Raw genomic sequence first — 8,498 nt, forward strand, 5'->3', positions numbered from 1 at the left:
TTCATTTCAAACTGATTATACAGAGAGTTGTAACAAGTGGTATCAGAGCCATATCTCAGTGGTCTGATTGAGCTCAGAAGCAGCAGTCTTCTATTTTGTTGGTAACGAGAGAATGTCAACTGAGAGTGGTTTTTTGCAACCAGCAATCCCGAAATTTGATGGGCATTATGATCACTGGTGTATGCTCATGGAGAACTTTATGCTATCAAAAGAATACTGGAGTATAATCGAAGATGGGATTCCAGCAGTAGCAGAGGGCGCTCAACTTAGTGATGCACAAAAGAAGGTGATTGATGATGCCAGGTTAAAGGATATGAAGGCAAAAAATTATCTCTTCCAGGCCATAGATAGATCAATTCTTGAAACTATCTTGAACAAGGAGACAGCCAAAAGCATTTGAGACTCCTTAAAGCAAAAGTACCAAGGGACAGCACGAGTACAACGAGCGCAACAACAAGCTCTTCAAAAGGAGTTTGAGATGCTGAATATGAAGGTTGGAGAATCTGTGAACAAGTATTTTGCTCGTACTCTTGCCATAGTCAACAAGCTGAGAGCCAACAAAGGAAAGATAGACGATGTAGCAGTCATTGAGAAGATATTAAGATCCATGACATCTAAGTTTGATTATGTGGTGTGTTCTATTGAAGAACCAAACGACTTGGATTCTCTTACCATTGATGAATTACAAAGTAGCCTTTTAGTACATGAGCAACGTATGAAAACTCATGTTGTGGAAGAGCAAGCCTTGAAGGTTACTTTGGGAGAGTCTTCAAGAGAAAGAGGACGTGGTCATGGTGGAATGTGAGGACGAGGAAGAGGTGGAGGTAGAAGAAATTTTGACAAATCCACTATTGAATGCTATAACTGTCATAAGCTTGGGCACTTTCAGTATGAATGCCCAAAGAAGGAATTTGACACAAAAGCAAACTATGTGGAAAGTAATGAAGAAATGTTGTTGATGGCGTATGTGAATGATAAAGAAGGCAGCAAAGAAGAGTTATGGTTCTTAGACTTCGGATGTAGCAATCACATGTGCAACAAACGGGAACTTTTTTCAGATTTTGAAGAAAACTTCAGGGAAAAGGTGAAATTGGGAGATGATTCAAGCATGAATGTGATGGGAAAAGGTAATATATGAATGCTGGTGAATGGTTTTATACAGATTATTACTGGCGTATTTTACGTTCCAGGATTAAAAAACAGCTTGCTAAGCATTTGTCAGCTAGCTGAGAAGGGACTTGCAATCCTCATACAATGAGGGGCATGCAAAATCTACCATCCTGAGAGAGGGCTGATTATGGAGATTGTAATGTCTTCAAATCGAATGTTTAAGATGTTTGCTGTCACTCAACTAAAGGAAGAAGCTTGCTTCAGTTCCTTCATGGAAGATCCAACTCGACTTTGGCACTGCAGATATGGTCACTTAAGCTTCAATGGTTTGAAAACTCTTCAAGAAAAGGGAATGGTTAGAGGGTTGCCGTGTCTTGAGATCTCTTCAAATGTATGTGAAGATTGCTTGGTGGGAAAACAGAAGAGAGATCCATTTCCTCAAAAAGCACATGGAGAGCTTCTCAGATTCTTGAACTCATGCATGCTGATATTTGTGGACCAATCAGCCCCATGTCCAACAGCAATAAAAGGTACATGATCAGTTTTATTGATGATTATAGTCATAAAGTTTGGGTTTATTTTTTGGTTGAGAAATCAGAAGCATTTAATACTTTCAAAAATTATAAGACTCGAGTGGAAAAAGAGACTAGTTTGGCTATAAAAGGTCTCCGAACTGATCGCGAGGGTGAGTTCACATCACTCAAATTCACTAATTTTTGCAGTGAGAATGGTATTCGAAGGCAACTAACAGCCGCATATACTCCTCAACAAAATGGTGTTGCAGAGCGAAAGAACCGAACAATTATGAATATGGTTCAGAGCATGCTTTTAGGAACGAAGATTCCCAAAACCTTCTGGCCTGAAGCTGTGAATTGGACAGTCCACATTCTCAATAGGAGTCCAACACTTGCGGTGAAGAATAAAACTCCGGAAGAAGCTTGGAGCGGATTCAAACCATCAGTCAATTACTTCAGGGTGTTTGGGTGCATATCACATGTTCATATCCCTGATTGCAAAAGGGAAAAGATGGATGATAAAAGTGTAAGATGTGTTTTTCTTGGAGTTAGTGAGGAGTCAAAAGCATATAGGCTATATGATCCTATTTCTAAAAAAATTATAGTGAGTAGAGATGTGGTTTTCGAAGAAGACAACAGTTGGGATTGGGAAAAAAAGTCATAAAGAAGTTATTTTGACTGACTTAACTTGGTGTAATAATGATAGTACAGGTGTTGGAGTTGAAGAAGAAGCTGAAACTGCTGAATATAGCAATTTTGAGGAAAGCAGAGTTGGTGGCTCGAATGGCTCAATAGAAGGAAACTCATCCAGCTCAAGTGAAGATTTCTCACTTGAATCTCTTGAGCAAAGGACAAGAAGGCAACCAATTTGGATGAGAGATTATGTAAGTGGAGAAGGCTTATCGGAGGAAGAAGACATGACAAATTTAGCAATGTTTGCTGCCAATGATCCAATTCCATTCAAAGAGGCACTAAAAGATGCAAAATGGAGAACAGCAATGAATGTGGAGATTGAAGCTATAGAGAAAAATGACACATGGGAATTGACAAACTTGCCTACTGGAGCAAAGAAGGTTGGGGTGAAATGGGTGTACAAGACGAAACTCAATGAAAGCGGTGAGGTGGAGAAATACAAAGCTTGTTTGGTCGCGAAGGGATACACCCAAAAACATGGTGTGGACTACACTGAAGTCTTCGCACCTATAGCACGTTTGGAAACAATTCGGTTGGTGATTTCTCTTGCAGCTCAAAAAGCGTGGACCATTTTTCAGCTAGATGTGAAGTCAGCCTTTCTTCATGGAGAACTTAATGAAGAAGTTTTTGTCGAACAACCTCCTGGTTATGAGAAAAAAGGTGTTGAACAGAAAGTTTACGAATTGAAAAAGGCTTTATACGGACTAAAACAAGCGCCACGAGCTTGGTATAGTCGAATAGAGTCATATTTTTCAAAGGAAGGTTTCCAGCGATGTCCTTATGAACTTACTTTGTTCATCAAAGTGAGAGAAGGTGGTAAAATTCTGATTATTTGTCTTTATGTTGATGACTTGATTTTTACTAGAAATGATGAGCATATGTTTGTTGAATTTAAAGATTCAATGATGCATGAGTTTGACATGACAGACCTTGGAAAAATGAGATATTATCTTGGTATAGAGGTATTGCAAAGTCAGATAGGGATTTTTATTTGTCAAAGGAAGTATGCACAGGAGGTATTAGAGAGGTTTGATATGGATAAATGCAATTCAGTTCATAATCCCATTGTTCCAGGTTGTAAGCTCATGAGAGATGAGATTGGAGTAAAGGTGGACAACAGTCGATACAAGCAAATAATTGGCAGCCTAATGTATCTGACCGCAACCTGACCTGATATCACATTTGTGGTAAGTCTCTTGAGTAGGTATATGGAGCATCCTACAGAGCTTCATCTTCAAGCTACCAAATGAGTGTTGCGATATTTGAAAGGGACATCTGACTTTGGAATATTTTATAGCAAGGGAGGAGATGATACGCTAGTTTCTTATACAGATAGTGACTATGCTAGAGATTTAGATGACAGAAAGAGTACTTCAGGTTATGTGTTCCTATTAAATTCAGGAGCTGTTTCATGGACATCTAAGAAGCAACCTATAGTTACTTTATCTACCACTAAAGCCGAGTTTGTTGCAGCAGCTTCGTGTGCTTGTCAAGCGGTATGGTTAAGGAGAATTTTGAAGAGTTTTAATCATGTTCAAAATGATGGCACAAGAGTTTTTTGTGGTAGCAGTTCAGCTATTGAGCTCTCGAAGAATCCTGTATTACATGGTCGAAGCTAGCATATAGATGTCAGATTTCATTTTCTTCGTGTACTAAAGATGGAGTTGTGAAGTTGGTCCACTGTCATACCCAAGAACAGATTGCAGATATTATGACCAAACCATTAAAACATGACCAGTTTGTGAAACTTAGAGATTTGCTTAGGGTTTGTACTGATCCAAATATAAACTGAATAGAATCAGTATTCAGTTTAAGGGAGGATGTTAAAGTTGTTAGCTGTTGATTTAGTCTTTGGAGTTTGTTTCAGTTTGTTGCTATTCTTTAGGAGTAAGTTGTTTGTTTCCTAATCAGCTGCCACAGTCTATTGCTATTCTTTAGGAATAAGTTGTTCATTTCCTAGTCAGCTGCCATGTTAATAGGCATGTAAAATGTGGTTGTTTTTCTATTTTTGTTTCTTTTGTAAGGCTATTTATAGCCATATCAGTTGTTTCAATTTTAAGAACATGAAACATTCTCTCAACACTTGTTCATTTCAAACTGATTATACAGAGAGTTGTAACACTCATACAAGATAAGATAAACAGTGAGAGTCCTAAATAGAGTACAGTTAGGAGGGGTCATGTTGATCCTAGTTTACAATTGATAAGATAACTCTTATCCTTATCTATCCTAGAGTCCAGACTAGATCTGGATCGACTAGAGTCCAGACTAGATCTAGATCAAAATATGGTTATCTTGAATATGCCCCCTCAAGTTGAATGGCAGGATGTGAAGCTTGAACTGTAGAAGACCAAAACACGGCTTAGCTAGAGGCTTCATGAAGATATCAGCAACTTGATCTTCAGAACAAATGTACTGTATAGATAATTTGTTGGTCAAGCAAAGATCTCAGGGGAAATGGAAGTCAACTTCAACATGCTTGGTGCGAGCATGGAACACTGGATGTGCATCAAGATATGTAGCACCTAGGTTGAAACACCACATTGCTGGCTTCGAGACAGGGAAGCCTAAATCAGCCAAAATAGACTGAATCCATAAAACTTCTGTTATGGTGTTAGCAAGAGACCTGAATTCTGATTCCATACTGGTGCGAGCAACAGTTTGTTGCTTTTTGGAGCTCCAACTGATGAGATGTCTGCCTAAGTAAACTACAAAACCTCTCGTAAACCGACGGTCATCCGGACAAATGGCCCAATCGGCATCTGTGAAGGCATTCAGATGTAGAGAAGTAGAGGAGGAAGAGAAATATAGACTGTGATCAAGCGTGCCTTTCAGATAACGCATGATGTGTTTGATAGCGAACTAGTGTTCATCGGTTGGTGACTGAAGGAACTAACAAACCATGTTAACTGAGAAGGAAATATCTGGTCTAGCGAGAGTGACATATTGCAGGGCACCAACAACACTCCAATATTCAGATGGATCGGAGAGAGGTGTACTAGATGCTCGACTTAATCATGCTAATGCCGCCATCGGAGAGCTACAAGGCTTGGCTCCTTCTAGTTTAGTGTGATGCAGTAAAACAAGGATGTACCATTTCTGAGATAGATGAAGACCATCAGAATTAAATTAAGCTTTGATCCCAAGGAGATAGTGTAAGAAGCCAAGATCTTTGATAGGAAAAACAATAGAGAGCTTCTAAAGCAGAGAAGTAATAGCAAAAGGAGAGTTCCCGGTAATGATGAAGTCATCAACATACACCAATATGTACAAGTGAGTGGAGTTACTCTTGTAAAAAAATAATGAGGGATCAGCTACAGAGTTTTGAAAACCCAAATTAAGAAAAGATGAAGTCAATCGAGAACACCAAGCACGAGGGGCTTGCCGAAGCCCATATAGTGCTTTCCATAATTTGCAGACATAATCCAGGTAGTCAGGGTGTTCAAACCCCTTGGGTTGACGAACATAGATATCTTCAATGATAAGACCATGGAGAAACGTATTATTGATATCCAATTGTCGAATAGGCCACCGTTGAGCTGTTGCAAGAGCTAAAATGGTATGGACTGTGACTGGCTTCACCATCGGACTAAATGTATTAAAGAAATCTACACCGGAAACCTGATGAAAACCTTGAGAGACAAGTTTGGCTTTGTCTCGTCCCATAGAACCATCTGACTTTCTTTTAATCTTGAACACCCTACTGTTGATATGTAAATTTTGGTCCCAAAATATGAAATTGAATGAAAATGAGCTATTGGCCCACTACGAAAATGATAACAGAATTTGGGCCCAAAAAAAGATATTGGGTAGGGCCCACTACAAATCAAAGTGAATAGCAATAAGCACCTACCACGTGGAGGCTTGAATTTTGAGACAAATCCCACCGGTGAGTGGCAATTACAAAGGTTTTCTTAAACTCTCAAAGAGATCCCCTTTAATCATCATGGTGGGACCTAATGTAAAGGCCCACTAATCCAACTCATCAATCAATGAATGAGATCCTTCGCCACATGTTGAGCCCCATTAATTAGCATACTACATCCTACAAGATTAATTAACAAATTCAGCCCAGTAGGGCCAATTAAATGGCAATCAAACTTGAATGAAAATTTATAGAAAAGGTAAGGTGGCTGGCCATAAATATCAAGAGGGATAGCTTGACCGAACTAATAAAATCTTGGGGTCAAACTCTTCCTAATTAGCCATTTCAGAAAGTTTCGCCAATCAATGTTGATTGGATTATACCAAAATTGGTTGAGGAAATCTTGCCAACAGCTATTTAAAGCTAATCTTGTGGGTCCCCCCAAATTAAATGCTTGATTCAGATCTGAATTGGGTGGACTTTTCACTAAAAAAGGGGATGGGGGACCTTTCTTGTTTGGATGGTCTTTCTTCCATTCGGCTTCTCCTTCAACTTCTCATTAGAAACATTTCTTGCAAGAAGAAGAAGAAGAAGAAGAAGAAGAAGAAGAAGAAAAAGAAAAAGAAGAAGAAACGGGCTGCATCAAGATCAAGGGAAGAAAAGTCAGAATTTTGGCTCCTCAACCATTGAAGCATTGAAACCATTACAACTCCGTACAACGTCGACAAAAGGATTCCAGCCTTTGAGTTGCTACAACCAAAAGCTCCATCAAATCACTACAACCAAAAAAAAGAAAGAAAATTCTCCTATCTTGCGCACATACAATTGATCATTGCAAGTTCTTTCTACAATTACAAGTTGTCAAGCTTTTCAGATCGTGTTTATAACAAGCTACAAGTACAAGTTTGGGTTGTGTTCGTGACAAGAGAATCAGAGGGTTCCCTTTGCCAGAAAAAGAAAAAAAAAGAGTTTGTATCCCACTTAAATTTCTGCAAAACAAAAAAGTTAATTAAATTTCTTTGAATTTGTCTGCATTTTTTGTGACCCAAATTTAGCACGAAATTTGTGCCGACAAATTTTTGCCACGCCTGGTGGGACATCTATCAGTTCCATTGGCAATAGAATTAAATTGTTATTGGCATTGTCACTTAATTTCATTACGAGTCAGATCACTAAGTAAAAGGTCATCCATTTCCTTAGCTATTTTTCTATTCAATCATCCATTATTCTCATTAACATTTGTTTGGTAGTTGTAGGTACATGTTGATCACCACAACCATAATAGCACAGAAGGTGCTAAACCGATGTCATAAAGGTACCCATGACGAGTTCAGGACTCGGCACAAACATGTGATGAGCTCTAAGTCTACACAGGCTTGTGATGAACTCAGAGCCTAAAACGAGCTTGCGATGAGCTTAGGGCCACTATAGGCATGCAATAGACCCATAGCTACAACACCGAAAACAAACTCTAAGCCATCACGAGCCTACAATGATCATAAAGCCACAGTGAGGATGCAATGAGCTCAGATCCATCACAAATCCCCGATGAGCGTGAGGTCATCATGAACCTACAATGAGTTCAGAGCCATTGTGATTTTTCAATGAGCTCAGAGCCATCACAAACCTACGATGAGCTCATGTCCATTGTAAATCAGAGACAAGCAAAGAAACACGTGATTCACCAACGCCGCGCATGACAGAACGCCCAATAAAATTAGAAAAGACGCGTGAGATTAGTATTGATGTCATCCATGCCACATTAGTCTAGGAGACTCACAAAAGGAAGTAGCATATGTGTATTATGAGAATCCTCAGACGAAAGGAAACCTCATCCATGAAATATTTCATAAGACACATGGTGAAACCCTAGCAGTGTTCCTTGACAACCAACACCGAATCAAATATTCCCTTCCCTAGTGAGAATCAAACACTTTTAGCTCCTTCCTTTTAAGACCTCAGGATTTCTCCCTATAAAAGGAGGTCTGACTCGTAACAAGAATAACATTCTGTCAATTATAGCCTTTAGCCTACCCTTTGCCCTCAGCCTTCCTTCGTCCTTCAAGGAGACCCCCTATATGTAGCCTTACCACACCACTCACAGTAGTATTATGTTCTTGTTCTTAGATAGTTTATATTTAGTCTAGCCCATTTCTAAAATAATCTTTGGCATTGTTTCTTCAGTTCAAACATTTACCCAGGCTAAACCCATTTGTTTACATTTTGTTCTTTGGCTTTCATAGTTTATCGGTCTCTTTTGTTTATCATGGTTTATTTCACAATTTTCATACTTTTATCTAATTCCATGTTTCTTT

This window comes from Nelumbo nucifera, chromosome 1 (genome assembly GCF_055504915.1).
Source record: "Nelumbo nucifera cultivar China Antique chromosome 1, China Antique-T2T, whole genome shotgun sequence".
NCBI lineage: Eukaryota > Viridiplantae > Streptophyta > Magnoliopsida > Proteales > Nelumbonaceae > Nelumbo > Nelumbo nucifera.